At 37.9% G+C, this 26020-nt stretch overlaps 1 long non-coding RNA gene across 1 annotated transcript in view; it reads left to right on the top strand.

The window, feature by feature from the left end:
* LOC307110466 overlaps positions 1-26020 on the top strand; it is a 63324-nt gene that overhangs the window by 32985 nt on the left and 4319 nt on the right. The window lies entirely within an intron of this gene.

The following is a 26020-nucleotide window of genomic DNA, read 5'->3' as shown; positions in this document are numbered from 1 at the left end:
CGTCTGTCTCCAGTGTAGAGTTTTTATTTTTGACATGTATACCTTTAGAGCAGTGGTTCTCCACCTTCCTAATGCCGTGACCCTTTAATACAGTTCCTCCTGTTGTGGTGACCCCCAACCATAAAATTATTTTCGTTGCTACCTCATAACTGTAATTTTGCTACTGTTATGAATCGTAATGTAAATATCTGTGTTTTCCGATGGTCTTAGGCAACCCTGCTAGTGGTTCTCAACCTGTGAGTCGCGACCCACAGATTGAGAACTGATGCTGTAGAGCCTGAGACCATCGGAAAACACAGATATTTACATTACGATTCATTAACAGTAGCAAAATTACAGTTATGAGGTAGCAACGAAAATAGTTTTATGGTTGGGGGTCACCACAACAGGAGGAACTGTATTAAAGGGTCGCGGCATTAGGAAGGTTGAGAACCACTGCTTTAGAGGATGAAATCAGAATACTGGCTCTTTCTTGGTGATACAAGGTTAGGCCAATGCTTGGCCCTGATGGTAGCTTTTGATTGTGTTTGGTCTTGAAAACCAGTGCTGCCATTCTTATCATTTCTAGAGAGAATAATTGTTTTAGAAAAGGCATGAAATTGCCTGGCTGGTGTGGCTCAGTGATGGAGCATCGGCCTATGAACCAGGAGGTTACAGTTCGATTCCTGGTCAGGGCGCATGCAGGCTCGATCCCCACTGTGGGGAGTGAAGGAGGCAGCCTATCAATGATTCTCTCTCATCACTGATGTTTCTAATCTCTTTCTCTCCCTCTCCCTTCCTATTAGAAATATAAAAGAAAAAATATATATAAAAGAAAAGCATCAAATACAATTACACCACGTCACATGCCATTGGTCCTCCTGGTGCCTGCTGGTGTTGACCTTGGGTACCCTTCACCTGCATTGGGTGGGGGGGTGTCCATCTCTTCATCAAAGTATCACAGGTTCACTGCTGTTTCTGTGGTTTAGAAGTTGACCACTAACCAGCTTCTTTCCTACTTTCTGTTCAATGATTAAGCCAATGATACTAATTTTAAATTAATTAAATGCCTTGCTAATTTTAATGGCCTTATACCATCAGTAACCAATATCTTAAGGTTTCATATCCATTCAGGGCAAAATTAATTGTAAAACATAATGAATATAAAATAATATTTATATAGTCTTTTTTGCTTGTTTTGATTTTTTTGAGTTCAACTCGTTGCTGGATTGAAGTAGATTATCATTTTTCTCTCTTGATTGAATCTAGTAGCAATGTACCAAGGTGGGTTTCTTACTTCTGACAAAGATACTAAAATCATGTATGGGTGAAGAGTGTATGGAAACTGTGTAACTTCTCTGTATATCTAAAGTTATCCCAAAATAAAATGTTCATAGTAAAAAGCTATTTTAAAAATTAGGTAACCTATTCCTATATGCTTATGTGTGCAGATATAAGTAAACTACAAGGTGCTGTATTATTTTGAAAGCAAAACAGAAACAAAAACAAAAATGAAGCTTTGTCCATCACACCTCTTTGTTATACAATTCTCACAGTTACCCCAGGACACCCCGAGTGCAGTGTGATACATAAATGACTGATATGGGGTAGGCAAGGGCATCAGTATTGAATCACAGCATTTAATTAAGTGTAAGAATAAATATAAAATTATGCTCTGTTATTTTCTTTCTGGACCCTAATGGATTTGTGCACTTCTAGGAGATTGTGGGAACACCACCTTAGGTATCACTACCAAGAGCGATCTTATTTGGCCACATGGAATTCACCCATGAGCTGGTGAATCCTGTTGATAACTAATAACAATCTTTCCCCAGAGGATCTGACTTATATTCTAACTTCTTATTTACTAAGTCCACTTAGATGTCTAATTGGTCGCACACTTTTAAAACATGTTCCTCAGTCTTTCCCATCTCAGTGAATGAAATTATTGTTTATCCCGTTGCTTGGCAGGGGGGTGGGGGCAGGGGACGGGGGGGGGCATACCTGCAAAAGCCACTGTTTCTTTCTCTTCGTTTCATGCAAACTGCGTTCATCACTTGTTCTAACAGCCTAACTTTGAGCCATCATTATCACTCACCTGGCCTATGACAATAACCTAGTTTATCTCCTCACTTTCCATGCTTAACCACACAGGAATTTATTCTCCACATAAGATTTTATTCTCCATTCGGCAGTCTGAGAGAGCTTTTTATTGCTGATCCCTGATTGCACTGCTCTCAACAAATCCCTTCAATGGCATCTGAACTCACTTAGAATAAATCCAAGTGCTTATAGAAGCCTATATGATCGGGACCCTCCTATGTCTGATGACCTCCTACCATCCTCTCACTGCCCTCCCTCTTGTTCTTTGCTTAAGAGCAAGCTTATTACAGCCTCTGTGCCTTATATCTACTTCTCCCTCGGCCATCCCGCAGGTCTTTTATGACTTACTCTATCACTTCATTCAGGTCTCTGGTCCACTGTTACCTCTTCAGAGAGGCCTTGCCTAAGCGCCCCACCTGAGGTAGACCTCTCCATCCCCAATACCATCATTCATCACTTGCTTCTTAGGATTTAGTCTTTTTCATAATACTAAGCACTACCTGAAATATTTATTACTTATTCAGTTTTCACTTGTAGTTTCTCACTTATCAGAAGATAACCTTTTGTCCTTCTTTTTCAGTATTGACCTAAGCACTCTTAGAGAGCCATATAGCCATGTTTAAAAATGAGCGAGGAGCAGACATTTGCTGTATTTACTCCCAGTCTAATGGTAAACAGTGCTCTTGCTGAAAGGAATGTATTTTCACTAGCTACTATGAATGAACATCTATTATTTCCCTAAGTACTGTACATATATCACCTCTCATTCTTTCAAAATGTTATTAAAATATTACTTTTATTCTTGTTTTGCAAATGAGCAAACAGAAGTTTATGGAGTTTAAACCTTTTTAAAATTATGCAATTTGTAATTAGAAATCTCAGGTTTTGAAACCAACTTCGTTGGGCTCCACAATGTTTGTGGTTTGCAAGTATTGCTCACATTCTAAAAGAGGAAGGCTGAGAAATAGAGAGAGTGCTGTATTTCAAGTCATAAAATAGACCAGCTTTGACTGAGTGAGCAACTGCCTTTGTTTCCCTGAGTCTCAGCTCAGATCTGTCAACTATGTGTGACAAGTCTATATTGTTGAAGCAAATAAGCTCAGATAAAAGTAATCAGTACAGTGCAGACAATCAATCCATACTAATTTAACAAGTAAATGAATCAAAGGTAGAAATTTTGAAATAGATGAAAAATAATAAAGTTAATACCATATTTATAACTATCTTACAATACTCAAATGTATTTTACACAATGCCCTTATTATTGACAAATGCCAAATCGATGTTACAAATAGTCCTGTGAAATAAGAGTGTCAAACATTGAAGAGAGAGGAAAGCTGAAACAACACTCTCTATTAATTGTGAAAACCTGAAAATAGACCCCCCCCACTAGTGTATTCCACACACATACACTGACATTATTCCTCAGTTTACTGGTGTTTTCCTATGCGAGAGGCTGGAGCAAAGTGTAAAAAGAAGAAAATGCACTTATGTCTTTCTATTTTGCCTGGATATTGTGAAATGTGCAGTGTCAGGATCCTTCTGAGTTATTCACAGCATAGGTCAGAAATGAATGTCAAACTACATGTGTAACAGTCCTCAGTCCACTGCAAATATTATTTCTAAGATTTCTTTGGTGGAAATTAATTTTTATACAGTAATTTTGCCTTACAAATGGGCTAAGTCTGAAACTTTACCTACATGTATCTGTCTACACATGAATCTAACAATACACGCATTAGTAAAAAAATGAATAGTTATTATTAACAGTTAAATAATAGCAAATCTCAATGACCTTTAGATGAATGATACTGCTGAATTCCATAAATTGTGTCTTAGTGTTAAAGCATTATTAAACCAAAGAAATAGCTTTGAAGACATAGGGAGCTATGCACAGAAGGAGTACTAAGAATTGTACTGTAAACACCATTAGTGTGCGTGTCAGACGTTTATAGCTGATGTGAATGAAGATCATATCTCAGGCAAAGGGACTGATCCTCTCTCCCTATATTTTCCTTTGAAGTCTCATGATTGTCGTTTATAAAAGAAGTTAGGAAAAAACCTAATTATAAAGGACCAGGAATTTAGGTTAAGTTGAGGAGAAACATTTTCAGGAATACCCTTCTTTTTCTAGAAAAATTATTAATGAATATTAATATCTTTAGTAATATGTGTGGCAAATGATAGTGACTATACTTATTGCCTTTTGGATTACATGTTGTTCAATTACATGCTTAGTTGTTCTCAGCTTAGATTAATGGTTAGAATTCCAAAGGCATTAAGGCAACTCAGAGTCATCTGTTAGGCCAGTCATGTGTTCATACCTCATGGAGGAGCTTACATTCAGTGGGAGCAAAGGGAAGAATGTCAGGCCTGTGTTTTTGTGTCACTGAGCAGAGATTCAGTCAAACATACCATTGCTATTTCCGGGCGGAATATTTGAAGTTGAGGTCTCAGATAATGTGGTCTCCAATAAAATGTGCCATTAATTTCCTTATTGCATTCTTGAAAATCTGTAATATATTGCAAATACTGGCGCAGGGCCAGTTAACAATATTTGATTTCTGTTTATTGAAATCTTCTCTTGATAAGGTAATATTAAAGCATTTAAAGCATTTCTGTTTCGTTTTGTTTTTAATCCTCCCTGGAAGAGTGAGGATATTTTTTCCATTGATTTTTTAGAGTGGAAGCAAGCGGAAAGGGGGAGAGGAGAGAGAAGTATTTATATGAGAGAAACACATGGATTGGTTGTCTCCTACACGCACTCTGACTGGGGTGGGGATTGAACCTGCAACCCAGGTGCAGGTGCCCTTGACTTGGAATCAAACCTGCAACTCTCTGCTGCTCAGGCTGATTCTCTAACCACTTAGCTTACCAGTCAGGGCTAAAGTATTTATTGTGCTGATGATTTATATTCTGCTTGTTTTAACAAATGACCTTGTAAAATTTCCCTATAGAGAAACTGCCAACTACATCTGTGTTAGGCATCAAAGTAAAATAATCAAAGATACTTGTATGTAGAGTGCAATTATTCCACTCTACATACAAGTATCTTTGATTATTTGTTGTGTAGTGAAAATTATGGTGCCATTTCCAAAGGTTGTGTCTGAGCTATAACCCTGGTAAAAAATAAAGTTTCCATTATTTTGGTATTTATAAATTTATCTCTATGGTCATCATTGTGGTCAATCTTCATGTTCTTCTACTGTGTGCTAGGGGCTGCAACAGGGCTGATGCTCTGCAAATGATAGATAGTATAGTCATTATATTCCAAGTCCTTATAAAATAGTTAAATATATGTATATAAAATAATGTGTGTATACATATATATAATATATATATACATATATTATATAAAATGTGAATAGTATATATTTAGTAATCAGATTGGCTCACTTTTTACTTTTTAACCATATTTTGAAAGTATGTATCAAGCCTATATAATTTGTAGCAATGATTTTGACACTGTTCCTGTTTTATTGCAACTTTTATTATAATAGTCATAATATAAAGTATAGGGATAGTGATAGATTTTACTAGCAAAAGAAATATTTGAGAAAATGTCAATGTATACAGAATGAATACATGTACAGAATGAATACTAAATCTTTTTTTTTTTCTTAGAACTACTTCAAAAATCTATGTTGTAGTCCTAGCTGTTTTTGCCCAGTGGATAGCATGTTGGCCTGGGAGCGAAGGGTCCTGGGTTTGATTCTGGTCAAGGGCATGTGGCTTAGTTGCAGGCTTCTCCCTGGCCTGGACCCTGGTTGATTGATGTGTTTCACATCAGTGTTTCTCTCTGCCTTTCCCTCTCTCTTCCACTCTGTCTAAAAATCAATGGAAAAATATCCTCAGGTGATGATTAAAATTTTTTTATGTAGATATAAAATTTTAATTTACACAGAATTTATAATGGTTACATATATAGGTATGTATCATATAATATATAATAGTTATATAATATACATTATATATTTTAAATATGGAATACATACCTAATTATGAAATATATAATAGTTATATATATGTATATATAGAGATACACACACACTCCTATGTATCTGTATATATATACATGTATCTCTATCCTATCTAATAATAGACAAATATGCAAATTGACCATACCTCCGACACACCCACAAGCCACGCCCACAAGCCACGCCCACCATCCAATCAAAGCTAGTATGCAAATTAACCCAAACCAAGATGGCTACAGCCACAGAGAGCAAGGTTTCCTAGGTAACAGAGGAAGCCAAGCTTTCTGCCAGCCTTTGCAGGCCTAAGCCTCCACTCAAGCTACAAAGTTTCAATTATAGAAGGTAAACAAATGCAAACAAATGGCGGCAGAATGGAGCTTGAGAGAGCAGGCCAGGGTTGCCACCGGCAACAGGGGAAGCAAAGCTTTATGCACACCCTGGCCGGGCCCACCCGCTTAAGGCAACAAAGTTTCAATTATAACCCCAACACAAATGGCTGTGGGCCTCGGAGGGAGCCCCAGGCTTGGCTCTGCTCCAGGCTACAAAGTTTCAATTGTAGAAGGAAAATAAATTACAGATACCAGGGCCTCTGCTTGTGTTGCCAGGGGGCGTGGCCGGCCTGCAAACCACCACAGGCCCCTCGCTCAGGCCACCCCACACCCCAAGGGAACCCCACCCTGATCAGGGACACCCTTCAGGGCAAACCAGCTGGCCCCCACCCCTGTACCAGGCCTCTATCCTATCTAATAAAAGAGTACTATGCAGATTGATCATCACTGCAACACACAATATAGCTGCCCCCATGTGGTAAAGATCCTGCCCCCATGTGGACACAAGATGGCCACCACAAGATGGCCAGCAGGAGAGGGCAGTTGGGAGGCACCTGGCCTACAAGGGAGGGCAGTTGAGAAGGACCAGGCCTGCAAGGGAGGGCAGTTGGAGGTGATCAACTCTGCAGAAGAGGGCAGTTAGGGGTAATCAGGCCGGCAGAGGAGGGAAGTTGGGGGCAAACAGGCTGGCAGCAGAGTGGTTAGGGGGTTATCAGGCTGGCAGGCAGAAGCAGTTAGGGGCAATCAGGAAGGCAGGCAGGCAAGCAGTTGGGAGCCAGCAGTCCTGGATTGTGAGAGGGATGTCCGACTGCCCGTTTAGGCCCAATCCCAGGGATCGGGCCTAAACGGGCAGTCGGACATCCCTTGAGGGGTCCCAGATTGGAGAGGGTACAGGCTGAGCTGAGGGACAACCCCCCTCCGTGCACGAATTTCGTGCACCGGGCCTCTAGTATAAATAATATAATTGGTAGACGTGATTACTTTATCCATTGTTTTAATTAGACTTCGATACTTTGTCCTTGTATCTAATTTGATGTGTATGTAAAATAGACACTGAGGCTTATTTCTGAGATTTGCCTTACTTAAACACATGAGAGAGCCTTGTAAGTTCTGTGATACGCTAATGGTCTAGCACAGTGGTCGGCAAACTCATTAGTCACAGAGCCAAATATCAACAGTATAACGATTGAAATTTCTTTAAACTTAAACTTCTTCTAATGCCACTTCTTCAAAATAGACTCACCCAGGCCGTGGTATTTTGTGGAAGAGCCACACTCAAGGGACCAAAGAGCCACATGTGGCTCGCGAGCCGAGGTTTACCAACCACTGGTCTAGCATCTTGGGTGAGGTAAGGTTGGAGGTTATGTAGCAACATTTCTTCCTTCTCTTCTTTCAACATGATGCCTCGTAAAAAAAGGAAGGATGCTTGCCTATATATTTTTGTAACTCTAGTTGCAGTTGTAAGCAAATATCAGACACTCAGAAGCTTATCTATAACAATAAAAGCATAATATGCTAATTAGACAGACCTTCCAGATGAAGCTGCAGTGCCAGGGGAGAGGCGGCTGCCGCAGTGGGCAGGGGCCAAGCCCCTTGCAGGAATTTCGTGCTTCGGGCCTCTAGTCATACCATAATTGTTCTTTTCCTCTTCATGTGAATTGTAAAATGGATGTTCCTAGACAGAGTGGTTCTTCTTAAAGTGAGAGAATTTATATTGCTTTCATTTTGTGAATCTTGCATCTTCAACACACAACTTCTAAGGTCACCATGCATACTTGCATCACAGTGAAATATACGGGAAGGAGTATGGCGTACTGTTATGTGGAAGATTTTTTTTAAAGGCCAAACCTGAAAGTAGTTTCATCACTGCCTACAAAGTTCCACTGTCCCCACCCTACTACAAGGGGGCTGGGAAATGGAGTCCACATATTTTCCAAGGAAAAGAGATCGGTTTGGTGATCACTTAATAGTCTTATTCCAATGACCAACCATTAGCTATTTTGAAGCCTCCAAAATAGCCAGCATAGTAATCATAAATATGTGTATTTTTTAATGTGGCAGGTGGAGGATACATGATATTTTAGAGATGTAGATATCATTAGTGATTCTGTGATCTCACCTGATTCTTTTCCTCTGACCTATGCTCATGCCACTCATGAGAAGTGTTCTGACAGAATTCCTAAATATATATCTGAAGGGTAAATGCCTCCACTGTAAAAGAAGAGTAGGAACTGACCTTCTTCCTCAGTAAGCTCACATCTAGCTAGGGAGACAAAATTATGATCCCCACAATATATTTGCTGAAATGCCTGATAAATAGTACAGGGGATGTTGAAATTGGTAGAGATCATTATAGATTGATGCATGATCAGGGTTCTTTTTTAGACTACAGTATGAAGAAAATGCAGGATTTAAAAATATTTTTATTGATTTTTAGAGAGAGATGGAAAGGGAGAGAAACATCCATATGAGAGGGAAACATTGATCAGCTGCCTCCTGCACAACCCCTACTGGGCATTGAGCCCAAAACCCAGGCATGTGCCCTCATCAAGAATCGAACCGCCAACCTCTCTGTGCATGGGATGATGCCCAACCAACTGAGCCACACCAGGCCAGGGAGAACTGTAGTATTGATGCTTGGGGATTGTAGTGCTGCTGTGGTGCCAAGATAATATTCCATGCTTATCTTGTGCTACTACATTGGAGTGATATCTTGTGTTTGTAGTATCGTTAAGGGCAAGGTAGCACATTGCATTGATGATACTATGACAGCTGCCTACATTGAGAAAGTAGCACAGGAGGAAGTAGGAGCTCAGCTGCTCAGCAGACGAATAGAAAAACACAAGTAAAATTAAAATCCCCAACATAGTTTATAAAATGTTGGGGAGTTACATGGGCTAGAGAAACCGGGGATATTTCCAATTGTGAGAAATCAGTGCTTATGTCTTAGTAACTCATTACTAAACAGGAAGCCCAGAGATTGATGAGACTTCTCAACGTTGGCAAAAATAAGTTTCTATTTAGGAACATGTGATGCAGTGAAAAACATTAGAAGATTTACAAAGGGTCATGACTGTCCCATTGGGACCATTAACCAGAATCCTCCATTGATGTTTAGAAGTGTCTTCACTAAAATAAATAAAACGGATGCTCCCAGAAATGAAATACTGCTAACCAAAGGAGACCACCTAAGTTTTGGGTTCAACTCCTCCTCGTTAATGCTCGTTTGGAGGACAATTGGTAATTATTTTGCTAGGCATTTCTAGAAATGTTCCTCACTGCTAAAGAACATCAGATAATTCTGAGACCAGACATAAGTATTAGTTTTGGGTAATGTCAGAAAACAATGTAATAGAGAGGAAGCAGCTCAGGAAAACTTGCTGATCAGGTTTAAACAATATATTCTAGAGCAGGTGATGGGAGAAGCTCAGAGGGCGAAGTTCACTGCCTTTAGGAGCAGGTTGTTTACTGCCTGTTGGTGGAAAGACAGCTCTCTCTCTCTCTCTCTCTTTCTCCCCCCTCCTCCCCCTCACCTAGGAACTCCCTGACCCAGCATTTTGGTTGCAAAAGTAGCTTCCTATATAAAAGAGAATGCAAAGCCTAAATAACCGAAATCTTTTTGTAAGTCAGGTTACATTTAAATTACATTATATCTAGTTTAAAAGTATGAAAATATTACGTATAAGAATGATCACATTAAACATTTTGAAAAAAGGTCTTTAAAGTCCTTTAAGAGCTTGAAAATCTTGTTAAAATTAAAATTAAATCTTGAAATATGCAGATAAAGTGAGACTCTAGAAAGATTTATCATAATCAGTGCAAATTTATTATTAAAATAGAATGAAATCTATATGTATAATGAATTGAGGAGTATTAGTTTTGATTTAGTTTGATCAAACTAATTATTTGTCTACATTTCTAACATTTTTTTCACTGAATTAACTTATAATATATTGTCAATTTACAGAGGGGTAAAGTGAGACATTTAAGAAATTAAAATTAGGAAGCCCTGGCTGGTGTTTCTCAGTGGTCAGAGCATGCACCAGAACACTAAAGGGTCATGAGTTCGATTCCCAGTCAAGGGTCACTTGTTCGCTCTCCTCCACTCATGCATGAGGCAACCTGTCAATGTGTCTCTCTCTCACCTCTCTCTCCCTCTCTCTCCCCCCCCCCCCCATTCTATTCTCTCTGAAAACAATGGAAAATATATCCTCGGGTGAGGATTAACAGCAACAACAAAAAATAGGGAATCCAAAATGATAAATGAAAAAGCATGATCAATATTGAGAGACTTTGTGTGCATGTATAATTATTGCTATTGTTCTTTACAACTAGTTTTGACATGTTTAGAAGTGTCATCATTCCTCCCTTTTCTCCCTTTTTACACACACACACACACACACACACACACCTGAGGGGACTTTGGTAATATAAATCAAATTTAGGTAAAAAGACAACTTTTTGTTGTTTATTTTCCTTCCTTCCTTCCTTCCTTCCTTCCTTCCTTCCTTCCTTCCTTCCTTCCTTCCTTCCTTCCTTCCTTCCTTCCTCCCTCCCTCCCTCCCTCCCTCCCTCCCTCCCTCCCTCCCTCCCTCCCTTCCTTCCTTCCTTCCTTCCTTCCTTCCTTCCTTCCTTCTCTTCCTTCTCTTCCTTCTCTTCCTTTCTTCCATAAGAGGTTTGGAGAGACAACCAACATTTGCTAATACTCCCATTAATGGTGTCTTGTTATTTTGGAAATAACCTTTCAGAAGGCAGACAATGACAGAGACCCCATGCCTTTTCCACCTCTTCACCAGAACCAAATTTGCCTTCTTTCTCCCTTCTCCATTTAATAATGGACCATGGGGACTGGGCATCAGAAGTGATACCACAGGGGGAGGGGATGAAAAAGTTGGCAGCATTGCAGTACTGGAGGAGAGAGAGGCACGCAGCAGGGGAAGGGTGTAGAGGGGTTGCTGAAAAGTGACTGTGGAGAACGTAGTCGGGAGGGTGTGCCCACTCCAGCAGTGGTGCTCACCCAGCACATGTGATAGACTAGAGAAGGCACCCTCAAGCTCTCAATCGCTGGTCCTCCGTGAGCTCTGCATGGTTGAGAAACACTGTAAATATAAAGTAAGCAGATGATTAACGTAAATTCTGTCTTTGAGTCGTCTTATCAGTCAAGGCTTTTATTGGGTAGTCACTACCACCCTGCCCTTTCACATGGGAGTCACAGCCGAGGGTCACAGGTGCTAGCAGTGACAGAAAAGGATTTCTGCACTCGATTGTTTTCCTGGAATGTTCAGTATGAGGGGGTGGTAGGGAGTGGTAGTCCTCAGGCAGAAATGCATATCCGCAGAGAAGAGTGGCAGGAAAAATGTGTAGGCTTCCTTATGGGTCTTAGTATCATCTGTAATGCTGCTCATTACAAATGTTGTGTTTACTTATTCATGTCTTTTCTCTGGGCATCTAGAAATTCTTGAGATCTACAAAAAAAAAAAAAGACTTTGTTAATGTCAACAGTGACTTCTTACCTTTGTACAATATTTATGAAATTCTTAAGCATGATTCTAGAAATAGTGCTTATTTAGACTCTATTGGGAAAGTCTTTTGCTTTTGTTATGGAATTAACTTTAACACTGCTTATTTTATGTTTTATATCATTCAAGGAAACATTAATTTCTATGTTTTAATTTCTATATTTGGTTTTTGCTTGTTTCATAATTTAACTTTTTGTCTAGGCTATTGATAGCTAATCAATTATTATGAAACTTTTTGTCTTTGTGTACATTAAAAAGTGTAAGGAGTACTTATAATCCTGGGGGCAATAACTTAAGTTATAAATTTGCAATGCATTTTTTATTTAATCATCACACTAACTCTATAGGGTAGAGATCCTTACTCATAGAGGTTTATAAAACTAAAATGATTTACTCTAGTTTGTAAACCAGTAAATAATTGTTTTCTCAGTCCCATTTCTAGCAATATTTTCACAACACTACAACTAACTGTGGTTCTGTTATCAGACAGTTTGAAATAAACAGGACAATGGTAAGCAGGGTATAGAGATGGAGGGGACACAGAGGGAAGTATAAATAAGTGGTCAACTGATGTCTAAAGGACTGAGAAATCGGTTGATCAAATCAGAATGTTTCATTTACGAGCTGTGTTAATGTCATGTCTTAACAATTACTGACCATAACCTTTCAATATTGAACTGTTGAGTCCCCTTCTGGTCAGCGGTCATTATTAAGTCTTTTCCTACAATTGGAAATGAACTCTAGCAGTAGATTACTTTCTCGTGCAGAATTAAAATTTGGTCCAGTAGAAATAGAACTCTGAGTTTTTCCTGAAGTGCTCAATGATTTCCCTCCAACATGCATGAAAGGTCTAAACAAACAAAACAGGAAACTGATGAGAAAGAAAATTAAGCCCAGATACTAATCGGTAGGAAAAATCAGATGGGAAGCGAATAAAACTTTCTTCTGAATAGAGAAAGTATAGTGATCTAGTTACAAAATACTTTGTTCTCTATTTATAGAATGTATATATTAAATATGTATTCCTATCTTTATTTTCATTCATGAATAAAAAAAGTCAGGTCCTTAAACAGTAGGCAATGCCATCAAAGTAGTATTTGTTGTTGTTGTTGTTTATGTATTTTATCATATGTGGCACATTAAGGACTTTTACCTGGCTAATAGATTTAAAAGTTTAGCCTAAAATTGACCAAAACAAGTAAGGTTTCTTTGTTTGCAGTTACAAATTCTCCATATTAATTATTCTTTCAGAATAAAAGTAGTACAAACACACAACCAGAACACAAAGCAAAAAGGAAGGGGAAAACTACCCCATGCATTCACTCTATCTCCACCTTCTGAAGAGGAATGTCTAAGAAAAGGAAACTCTAATTGACTGATTATATATTTTAATGTTCACTAAGCATTCTTAGCCTTCAAAAGTGATCTATTCTTTTCTATTTTTCAAGTGCCTGTTTATTCTTCATTCTTAAAATAATCATACCTTCTTAATTTTTACCTTATGTCTATAGCTGTTGTCTTTTCTTTTCTTTTCTTTTCTTTTCTTTTCTTTTCTTTTCTTTTCTTTTCTTTTCTTTTCTTTTCTTTCCTTTCCTTTCCTTTCCTTTCCTTTCCTTTTCTTTTCTTTTCTTTTCTTTTCTTTTCTTTTCTTTTCTTTTCTTTTCTTTTCTTTATTTTAATAAAGTGCAAACATTGGCAGTGACAGCCACAGAGTGGAGCAAATTATTTTAGGAATTATAAGGAAGTAGACGTTATTTTAATAAGTTCAACAACGAAGAAGATTTTTAATAATGAGCCATGAGCCCCATATCATTGGAGACATTCAAGAACTGAGGCACTGGTGACATCCTGGAAGAGATTTCCCCAGTAGGAACAAGTTTGGACCACTGAGTACTTATCTAACTCTCAGATTCTGTTACTGCTTCTGATATGATAAGTACTAGAAGCCCGTTGCACAAAGTTTTGTGCAATAGACTTTCCTTCACCTGACTGCCAGCACCAGTTTTCCGCCAGCACCAGTTTTCGTCTGGCCACCCGCTGATCGGAGCGCCTCCCAAAGGCTGAGGGCGGGACTCGGGAGGCGCTCCAATCGGGGGTGGCCAGAGGAAAACTGGTGCTGGTGGAAAACTGGTGCCAGCAGCCACGCAATCGGCCACCCCGAGTTCTGCCACTGGGTCTTCCACCGGCCCCATGGGTCCTCCCGCAGCGCCCCCCCCCCCCGCCGCTCCTACCGCCAGCCAATCTGCCACCCTGAGTCCCGCCCCCTACACCTCCAGCCGGCCCAATCATGGGTGTAGCGGAGTGATGCAATTTGCATATTACCTTTTTATTATGTAGGATTGTGGTAAATGCTTGTAGTACTCACCCACACTGGTTCCCTTCTCCTTCCAGGCATATGTGGGTTATATGTTGCTGCCCCTTTATAGCTAGGCAGGCCTATGTGATGAGTTTTGTTTATGAACTGTGTGCAAAAGGGAAGTATAACACTTCTAGGCTGAAGCATGTAATTGCTGGCCCAGGTTTTATGTGTTTGTTACTTGTGCCTGACAAAGGGGGGCTACCAGATCCAGGCCGTCTGGGTTACTGAGAGGCCGCATGGAATCCTGCATGCATGAGAAATAAACTTCTCATGTTAGGAGACTGAGATTTGGACATTGTTAGTACAATATATATTTATTATGTTTAATCCTATCTTGACTATTAATATGCCTTTAGACTTAAAGGTGTGCTCAGCTTACTTCTGACTTGACATTCATATCAGGAAAGACAAAAATGTCTTATTTGGTTATCTCAAAAGTCATTCAAGATAGATATGTTCACTTTAATTTCCAAATATGTAAGGCTCAGAGAGTTAAATAGCTAGCAAGAAGCAACTGGTAGAAAAATTGGAATTCGAACTTGGGGTAGGGTTGCCAGATAAAATATAGGACTCCCAGATAAATTTGAATTTCAGATGAACAAGTAAATTTTAGTGTAAGTATGTTGCTTGGAACATAATTTCACTAACAAAAATAAACCATTGTTTATTGATACATAAATTTGCTGGAAACCTTATACTTTTATTTGCTAAATCTGGCGACCTTAATTTAGAGTCATTAAGGCATACAGTGTGTCTATGATTCCATAATCACAGCATATCCTATAGTCTAAAGAGTAATGTAATTTTTTAAAACCAAAAGGTGAAAAGGCGTTGCTTATTATCTCCTAGATAATTCTCAAAGAATGTGCACAATTTGATATGAATAAAACTGATATAATCTTTGCTCCTCAACTGAAGTGCGAAGAACCAGCTGCCTCCGCCTGGTCTAAGCCAGCAGGTGGTGACAGCAGTGGGCAAACCGCAGGGCCCTTTCCCTGCCAGCATTCACCTCAGGTAGGACTTGCACCAATTCATCACGTTCATTCTTGTGGATGCTGCATTGTGTCAAACTGTTTAAAAAAATAAGCACAATCCTCCTACGTGTCTCACAAGTAAAGCCTTAAAGGAGAAAGCCAAGTTTCCCTTTTGTCTCTCTGAGGGGGAGAAAGATGTAAGCTATTTGCAATATCCTCAGATGAATCCATTACACAGTTTCCCAGAAGTGGGAAGAGACCGCAGAATTAGGTCATGATATTATTTCTTAGTTTCCTAACACAACATATCTGAAATATAGAATTAGGGAAACTTCTACAGCAATGTTGGTGATTTGTTAGTGACTGCTGCTGGGTTTGTCATATGACTTTTTGTGTAATTATATGCTTGCAGGCAGAAATAGTTGGCATTTTTCTTTTTTTTTTATTGTAACTCATATGATCCTGGAAGAAACCCAGTGTTTTGAGATTGAGATCCAGCCTTTGAGTGATTCAGCATCTTAAAATCTCCAGCCAAATAAGCATGTCTTTGTTGCAAGAAGGTAATAGAGCAGCTTTCTCTGTCCTCCATCCCCATTTCAGCCACCACCTAATAACTATCAATGGGCTTGGCACTGGATAATTGAATAGCACACCAAGACAAATCAGATGTGCCCCCTACTCTCACAGAGCTTAAGTCATTAAAAAAAGGCCCACAGTATTTATTTATAAAATGGTGGTAAACAAGCAAAGATGTGGGACTATAGAACATGAAGTGATCCGTTTTGGTTAATGACATAGGATCATTATTTTATTCAACAAATAATGATGGATCATCTATGTACCAGGCACTGTGAGTACAAAGAGAATACAGATATGTACAATGAAAAAGTGGTCCCGGTCTCAAAAAGCTTGAATTGTAGTTGAAGAACCTGAGTAAACACACACACACACACACACACACACACACACACACACACACACACACAACCTAATAGTTAAATACATATTTAAATAAAAAACATTGTAAGTCAAATTGTCATATGTGATGGAAATAGACACAGAGTGGGAAAGAGGCTAGCAAGGGAGGGTTGGCAAGGAGGAGGGCAGTTAAAATACTGCTTAAGCCCTAGCTGATTTGGCTCAGTGGATAGAGTGTCAACCTGTGGACTGAAGGGGGTCCCAGGGTTGATTCAGGTCAGGGGCATATGCCTGGGTTGCGGGCTCAATTCCCCATGGAGAGCGTGCAGGAGGCAGCAGGAGGCAGCCGATCAATGTTTCTCTCATCATTGATGTTTCTATCTCCCTCTCTCCCTCTCCCTTCCTCTTCCTTCCTCTCTGAAATCATAAAGATATATTTTTAAAAATACTGCTTAATATGCACACTTATATTGAATTATTATCTTTAATATAGGTAATTAATATCTTTTCATTTCTACTACATAGAGAATAAATACTTGACTTAACCCAACTCCATTAGTTCACAGAATGATACTTAGGGGTTATATACATACAGAGCTGCTACACAGGAGTAGAGTCCTTATTAGCTGCTAAAACATTATTGAAATACTTTGCCATCAGTAGGGAAATAGCTTCCTATAGCCCATTTCTATCAAAACTTCTTTATTAGGACTCTTTGTACATTCTCATGAACCAACAACTACAAGGTTCAAGCCAAGTGTTACCAGGGACTTTCATGACTCAGCTCTTATGTCTGTCCAAGTAATCCTCTTTCTTACTGCTGTTAAATATTTTTAACATTATTCTTGGTTTCATCAAATGGTTATAAAAAATAATCAATCTGGAATGGGCTACTATGGTTGACCCATATCTAAAAGGCCCCTGGAAGGTTCTAAAATGAGGAATATTCAAAGAGCCGCAGATATTGGTTATATAATCATAAAATAAATATAATTATGTGGGAAGAGATAAACCAAAGAACTTGTATGCATATATGCATAACCCATGGACACAGACAATATGGTGATGAAGGCCTGGGCTGAGGGGAGGGGACGGCTAGAAGGAGTCAATGGGGAGAAGAAGGGGGCATACTTTTTTTTTTTATAAGTGAGTTGTTGTTCTTTTGTTTTTATATATATTTTTATTGATTTCAGAGAGGAAGGGAGAGAGAGATAGAAACATCAGTGATGAGAGAGAATCATTGATCAGCTGCCTCCTACATGCCCCCTACTGGGGATCGAGCCTGCAACCCAGGCATGTGCCCTTGACTGGAACTGAACCCGGGACCCTTCAGTCCACAGGCCGACACTATCCACTGAGCCAAACCAGCCAAGGCTACGTAAGACTTTCAATAATAAAGATTTGAAAATAAAAAATAAATATAATTATATACTGAAGGCAGAATTTACAGAGCTGCAGCAAATTTCCTCTAAAGTTCATGAACATCAGGATTCACTATGCTTTTTCTTAACTAAATGACATTTATCATGAGATGAATTTAATATTTAAAAAAAAACTCAGAAAGCAATATTTGTGATTTGTCAGTGACTTGCTGCCAGAATTTCCGTATGACCTTTAGAATAAGACCATACTTTCAGAGAGAAATAGTTTGTTGTTGTTTTGAAAAAGGAACCCTAATAGGGAATGCAGACTAGTGCAGCCACTCTGGAAAACAGTGTGGAGTTTCCTCAAAATCTTAAAAATGAAACTGCCATTTGACCTGTGATCCCACTTCTAGGAATATATCCTAAGAAACCAGAAACACAAACCAGAAAGAATAAATGCACTGCTATGTTCATAGCAGCATTATTTATAATAGCTAAGATATGGAAACAGTCCAAGTACCCATCAGTAGATGAGTGGATTAAAAAGCTGTGGTACAATTACACAATGGAATACTATGCAGCTATGAAAAAGAAGGATCTCTTACCCTTTGATACAGCATGGAGGTACCTGGAGAATATTATACTAAGCGAAATAAGCCAGTCAGAGAAAGATAAATATCACATGAGAAATTTTATGACAGTTCAATAAAATTTAACTAAAATGATACAGATGATTGTACCTTCTTTTAAAAAAATATATTTTATGGGATACTATGCCTTCATTGATATTAGTACTTGATTAAAATCATGTCCATAAGGATGAATGAAGAATAATATGGTTATAATAATAACAGTTATTGAGCACCCATTATGCTAGGTACTATAAAAGCACTTATAGACGTATCTTTTTAAATTTTCCCACAATCATATAAGGTAGGGTTTATTGTTAGCATTATTTTCCATATGCAGATATTCAGAGCTAGAGGATTTATATAAATTAGCTATGAATAAATGCAAGTAAACAAAAAAAAAACAACCTGAATTCACCTTTAGGTGTTTGATGTGATTTGAATTGCCAATATCTTGTATCAACTACAAATTATATTGTGTTATACGGGTATCAGATCTTGGAAATCATCAAATACAATGGAACCTATTTTATATGAAGGAAGTTAAACTCAAAAAACACAATGGAGTTAATTAAATTGACCAAGTCAAATTGGAGAGATTCCAAAGTAAGAAAATTAAACCCATCTACTTTTTTAAAATAGAAGGAAATTTTAAGGGGATATTTACAAAAGGAAATAACTGAATGAATTCCATCAGTGCAGTTCTCATGGATGTCTTGATAACTTGGCATTGTTCTTTGAGCCAAGTGACGTCAGTTATGTACGCACGCATATGTACAAGCATAACCCATGATCTGCAAAACAAAGAATGCAATATTGTGTTTCCCTCACAAGCTTGAAAGTCATCAGTTTAAACTTTGAAAATGCTTTCTCATAAGTTCAGCAGCACCCTATCTTTTATTTTCTAATTAAGTTTGTCATGCCGCAGTTAGGCGCCCAGTGGGAGCCTATCCTATACAGTCAACTGAGGTTTAAAGCATTAAAAAGAAAGTGCAGTAGTTGGAAGAAACATTATTTGTTTTAAAGACAATCTGTCAACCACTCAACTGACACCTCACCTATATATTTGTTCATTAATTATACATGAACAGAAATTACCTTCTGAAGAATAATTAATGCCAAGAAACAACTATAAGATGTACAAATCACATTAATTATTTAAAACAAATATGGAAAAACTATTAATTTTTAAACTGAAAAACAAACCCATTCCATGTAACTTCAGACTGGAAGTGTTACACTTTTGAGTATAGAGATTAAAAAACACACACAACACATAAGAAACAAAAAAAAATATTATGTTATTATGGAAAGGCAGCTGTAAAATCTGTGCTGTGCCTTATTTGATGTCTGGGTCTGCATTAAAGAGAAACCTGAGTCAATGCAAACAAAATTTTTTATGTTAATATATGATTGTATGTATGGTTGTTAATTTCCTGAAACTAAACTTTGGGCCATACATAATAATATTTTACATATTTTTAAGTAACAACAATTCTTGGTTTACTAAGCATAGAGGATATCTTTGGAGTCCATATGTATATACCTCAATGTTTGATGAGAAATTTGGGTACCCTGAAAAACTTAATCTTTATGATCTTTAGAAACTTGTAAGAAAAGTTAGGATACTCCTAGTCCCAGTGGTTTTCTATCTGTCATACAAATGGGTATTCACTAATCCACTAAATATGTTCAGACATTTTCCCACTTTTGATAAAATGTCCCATCTATAAATGGCAAGATTTACTTAAGTTTAGACAGTGATTTAATACCAGAGAAAACCATTAGCATTTAAATTGTACAAGAAAATAGAAAAATGTTGAACTTTTTCAAATGTATTGCATGAAGCTCTAAAAACCTTAATCCCCAAACCTCATAAAGATAGCACATATAAACAAAACCACAGACAATAAGATGTAGGAATATACATGCAAAAATGTAAAATAAAATACCAGTAAATAAATTCCAGTATCAATTAAAATATAATGTGTTTAATCAAGAATTTATTTAGGATATACAAATGGAAACTTAATTTTATTGAATACTATAGTCTATCAATAAATAAAAGGAAGTAATATAATGGAATTTTTAGTGAACGCTTAAAATACATTTAGACAATCTAGTGCCTGTTTCGGATAAAAATAAAATCTTGGTGACCTAATAACAAGAATATCTTTTAACTTCATTAAACATCTTCTACACTAATAAAGGTAAGATTCAAATTGACCATACCTTCACGATGCCCATCAGCCAATCAGGAGTGAGTATGCAAATTAATCCAACAAAGATGGTGGGTTAATTTGCATATGCAGGCGCCGAGTGGCTGTGGGTGGGGCTGGACACTTGCGTCATTGCCGTGGCAACAATGCAGGCGTTCCGCACCACCCCAGCCGCTCTAGGCCTCTGGGCAGCATGGGAAGGGGGAAAGGCGGCTCTGGCTGGAGCGAAGGTGGTGCCGGCAGCCAGGGGAAGGAAGGCCCATTCTTGAACGAATCTTTGTGCATCGGGCCTCTAGCGCTATATAAATTAATAGCTAACATTGCAATTAAAAGGGAAACATTTAGCAATTTTTATTAAAATAAAGATGAAATCAGTGTAGTTACTATCAGCATTATTATGAATATTGTTTTAGAATTTCTTTCAGAGCAATGAGACATGAAATTGAAAATACTATTATATATGTGAAATAAAACCATAAGTTTTGGTGCTTCAGCACAATTCCCGGAGGTGTTAATGCAAAGTTTAGAGGCAAACTGACTCCCATTCTCTCCTTTGTGGCCTGAGAGACACTTTTTGTCATGCTGATGTATCAGTGTCAAAGGGTTGTCAGGTTTTGTTAAAAAACAGACTTTTTTTTTTCATGAACAATTTGGTCGAGAACCAAATTGTCTGAGATGGGAGACCTTCAAGAACCAAGGTTTGACTGTACTATTAGCGTTATGAGGACTGTCTTGCTCACTTTTCTCTCTCAACACCTTAGCATGTTGTCTGGCTCAGAGTTCTGGATCACTAGTCATACATTGAATGAATAAACCCACTTGGGTTCTGATTGCTATATTTCAGAATCAGTTCTTTAGACCAGAATACTTTACAAATATCTTATACTGGCTTCAGTCTTTTGTTCAACTCAGATTGAATTAGAGATAATCTAATATTGATTTTATTTCCATCATTCTGTCAAAGGTTATATCAATTGAATTTTTCCTAATCTTGAATTATTCTTCAAATTTGACCTTGAAATATTTTATGATTGAGAAATAGGCTTCTCAATGATGAGTGGTTTTATTCCTTTCATTAACAGAAACTCCTTGGGTCTTCCCCATTGCTGGGTATAACAATGTTTTTCCGTTGTGATAATTATCATGTCTGTTTGTCAATCATTGACTTCTGTGTGTACATCTATCTGCTTTCTGACTTTTTCACAGCCTGCAATATCCATTATAGAAGGGACTACATGTTATTTGTCTTCTTATTCCACATTTTAACACAGTTCTGAGCATTCAATAGGCAATTTGTGTTTGTTTGTTTAATTTTATTTTTCAATTACAGTTTACATTCACTATTATTCTGTATTAGTTTCAGGTGAACTACATAGTGGTTAGACAATAATATACTTTACAAAGTGGTCCCCCCAATATTTCAAGTACCCACCTGGCCCCATACATAGCTATTACAATGTTATTAACTATATTCCCTATGCTGTAATTTATATCTCTGTGACTATCCATAACTACAAATTTGTATTTCTTAATCCCTTCACCTTTTTTCACCATCTCACAATCCCCCTCCCCTCTGACAACCATCAGTCTGTTCTCTGTATCTATGAGTCTTTTTCTATTTTATTATCTTGTTTTTTAAATTCCACATGTAAGTGAAAATCATATTTGTGTTTTTTTAATCACCACACAACTAGTGTTTTGCTAATCTATCAACAAATTCCATCTCTGTACATGTTACAGCCTTAATATAGTATTAATAATTTCATAAGTAATTTATGCAATTCCACTGCAGAGGAAATACTGATGCATACGAAAAATTAGCAAGCAATACAGGAGTGAATAGGTGTTAAATGGTGTGGGAAAGACACCAAGTGCTATTGAAGTTAGGGAAAATGGTGATCAATGAATTTGGGGTCTAACAGGGCTGGCATCAGAATAGAGGGGGAAATAAGTGTAAATTGCTTTCTACTTGCTCCAAAAGTTATGACAGTTAGGGATACTGATGAGTTAAAAAAAATCAAATATCTCATTTCACTTTTGAAAATTAAATATTAATTAGGGTTCACAAATTTCCTTTTAGTGGATAGATATTAAAGTGTTCATTGCATCAGTAGTGTTGAATTTTAATCAATATTCCAGAAACTGTATGTGAATTATCTGATGAAATGTTAATGAAGCATTACTTTCATACCATCGTTTGTACTGAAGGTCTAGCACCCATACAAAAATGAGGTAGCAAAATATGCTCTCTTGCAGTGCCCTACCACATGTTTGTAAATTACCTCCTCCAGGGATACATGAACTTACCTATTATTGTGTAAACCATGTCTGGTATTCTTCCTCAGAATCTCACACGTCTCATATTTCAAATATCTTTTTTTGTTATACACTTGAGTAAATGAGGACCTGATGGAAAACATTTTTTACCTTTATACCTGCAGGTTTAATTTTTGATTGATAATTTATGTTACTGTAAGAAATTACTTTTGTTAACAGCATCATATTCTACAATCAGGAACTGTCAGTCTTTTCAGTGCAAATACTCTAGGTACCACTAGTGACTTGCAAGTAAACCTAGTGCAAATGATGACACTTTGAAGTCTGGTAATGTTAAATACATTTAAAATGTTTGAAATACATAAAGCTGTGTGGATGATATGTGAATGAACTCTTTTCTTTGGACTGTCAATAATAGGACTTATGGTAGATTTTATGTTTTTGTCTCCTGCTATTTTATAATGGGTCAGAGGTTATTTAGGCCTCATATGCATATTTCTAAAAGGGCAGCACACATTGAAAAAATGTCACTGCATTAATGTGTGCCATTCTTGGCATCCTTGGCTGTGCCCGCTTGTCACAATTATTGCCAAAGCAATGCCATTGTTTGTTCTGTGATTCTCTGCCCATGCAATTTAGACCAGCCCATTTCCATGTTCTTAAGGTAATTATGTCCCTCCAAATGTCAGCTAAATGACTTTGACATTCAAGATTCCTAACAGCTTTTGAACGCCATGTTATCTGTGCTATTTGTAATTCATATTCATGCAAATCCCCAGCCCCAGACACATTACACCATCCCATCTGCTGAGAAGGTCTCCACTCCTTCCGCCTTTGCGTTGTAGCTGGCTAGAGAGGCAATATACCTTTTGAAAATGCTTTTAAGGTATTTACTGCTTCCATAGATTCTTCTACAGGTGGGATGTACTAACCATTGCAAGTGAGAAAACACTGAGATAAATATATCAATGTGAAAACTCGTTTTTTTTTAAGCAACTATAGTTATCTTGTGGAAATATGCTACTATGGGCAGTAGCAATAACTTGCCAGATTTTTTATTGGCTAATTTATCTTTGGTTTATTTTTAAAACAAATAAAAAATATACTGTATAAAGTTTCAATGAAAGAAAAGTATGTGGCGATGTGTCAAAACAGAGGGATCAGTCACCTCTGCATTTTCATATGACATAGATACAGTAAGTGTCTTTGACTGGAAGATTCTCTCTCTCTCTCTCTCTCTCTCTCTCTCTCTATCTCTATCTCTATCTCTATCTCTATCTCTATCTCTATCTCTATCTCTATCTCTATCTCTATCATCTGTCTCTCATGCACTATTGCTCAATGTGAACTGGAGTATTAGTAAAATTTTGTGGATAATCCAGGCAAGTTGTGGTTGTCATAAGATCTCTCTGCTGGATATTATTAAAAGTCAACTTTGAAAATATTTTTTTAAAAGAACAGTTATTGTATAGTATGAAAAAGTGACCAAAAAAAAAAATAATAAGGTATCATGTTCTAGATAGCTACATCCTTGGGAATAGCTCTTTATCTCACAGCACAATGACCAACCCCCCTCAACTCTTTTTTTTTTTCCTAAATATATTTTATTGATTTTCCACAGAGAGGAAGGGAGAGGGACAGAGAGCTAGAAACATCGATGAGAGAGAAACATCGACCTACCGGGGATGTGCCCGCATCCAATGTACATGCCCTTGACTGGAATCGAACCTGGGACCCTTCAGTCCGCAGACCGATGCTCTATCCACTGAACCAAACCGGTTTCAGCCCCCCCTCAACTCTTTTATCAGCCATATGAATTTATGTTTGATTAGTTGACCTCTCCGGTCATTCCAGAGGAAAATAATTTCTCATCATAAAATGAATACATTCCTGATGCTACTCACCTGAGAAATATACTTCATAGAGTTGCTCATGTGAACAGCAGTTTAATCACAAATCAATGCTAGTAATTTTGTGTCTGTCCCTGTGAATTACAAGTTAAGGCTCATATTGGAATCATGCCATTTACTTCTGATTAGGAAATATAAAGGCCTCTCCTTTTTCTCAGTTTCAGCTACTTTGAATGCTAATTGCCTATGTCTTTTAGGTATAACCTTCCCTTGCCCCAACTCCATGCAAAGAAAATATTTTTTATGCCACATAACCTAAAAGTAATTACAATAGAAACAGAATGTTAGCAATGGCTCGAGAACATTAGTCTTACAATTCATTTAAAATGATTGAGATGTGGAATTAGACCTTCATCACTCCTGTTTGGAAATATTTTCTAGTATATATTTTAGTTGTTGTTTAAACACATTTATCTAAAACCAAAGTGAAAAATCATGTTTTAAACCCTAGATCTAATTGCTTTGCAATAATACAGGAGATCACCCTGGCTCACCTTTAAGAGTCTCATGCTCTACCAACTGAGCTAGCCGGGCGCGGTCCTGGCTCACCTTTAAATGAAAGCTCAAGCCTTTTATGCATGTGCCCTGACAGGGAATTGAACCCCAGTGACCTCCTGGTTCATAGGTAGATGCTCAACCACCAAGCCATGCCAGTCGGGCTATACATTTTTCATATGTATCCCACCTATGTAACAACTACTTAGAGCCATATATAGAACATTTCCAGCAGATGCTGAGGGTCCCACATGCCTCCTTCCAGTTAATATGCCTCTCCAGATATAGACTCTTCTAAACTCATTCACTCAGCATGTCTTTGATTCATCTGTATTATTTTATGTCAGAGATGTTGTATTCTTTGTTATCTATACTCATAAAAGGGTAATATGCTAATTAGACCAGACATCTTCGAGTCAACCTTCCAGACGTTCTTCTGGACAAAACCATGGTGGCGGTGCTGAGGCAGAGGCAGTTAGGGGTGATCAAGCCAGCAGTTAGGGGGATCAGACTGACAGGGGAGAACAGTTGGGGGATCAGGCCAGCAGGGGAGAGCAGTTAGGGGTGATCAGGCAGACAGGCAAAGAGGTTAGGGGTGATCTGGCAGGCAGGCAGGCAAGAGGTTAGGAGTCAGTGGTCCCAAATTGCAAGAGGGATGTCCGAATGTGGGATTGGTTCTAAACCGGCAGTCAGACATCCTCTGATGGGTCCTGGATTGGAGAGGGTGCAGGCCAGGCTGAGGGACCCCCTCCCATGCACGAATTTCATGCACTGGGCCTCTAGTTTCTATATAATAAACAATTGTATATACATATTGCAACTTGTTATTCAACTTTAAATAGGCATTTTTATTGTTTTTAGCTTGGGGCTATTACAAATATACTACTATGAATGAACACTTTATATATCATTTGATGCACAAAATTATGCATTTCTCTTGGGTATATACCTCAAAGTGGAATTGCTTG

This window comes from Cnephaeus nilssonii (genome assembly GCF_951640355.1).
Source record: "Cnephaeus nilssonii genome assembly, chromosome: 14".
Classification (NCBI taxonomy): domain Eukaryota; kingdom Metazoa; phylum Chordata; class Mammalia; order Chiroptera; family Vespertilionidae; genus Cnephaeus; species Cnephaeus nilssonii.
This window is presented reverse-complemented; position numbering and strand designations above follow the sequence as displayed.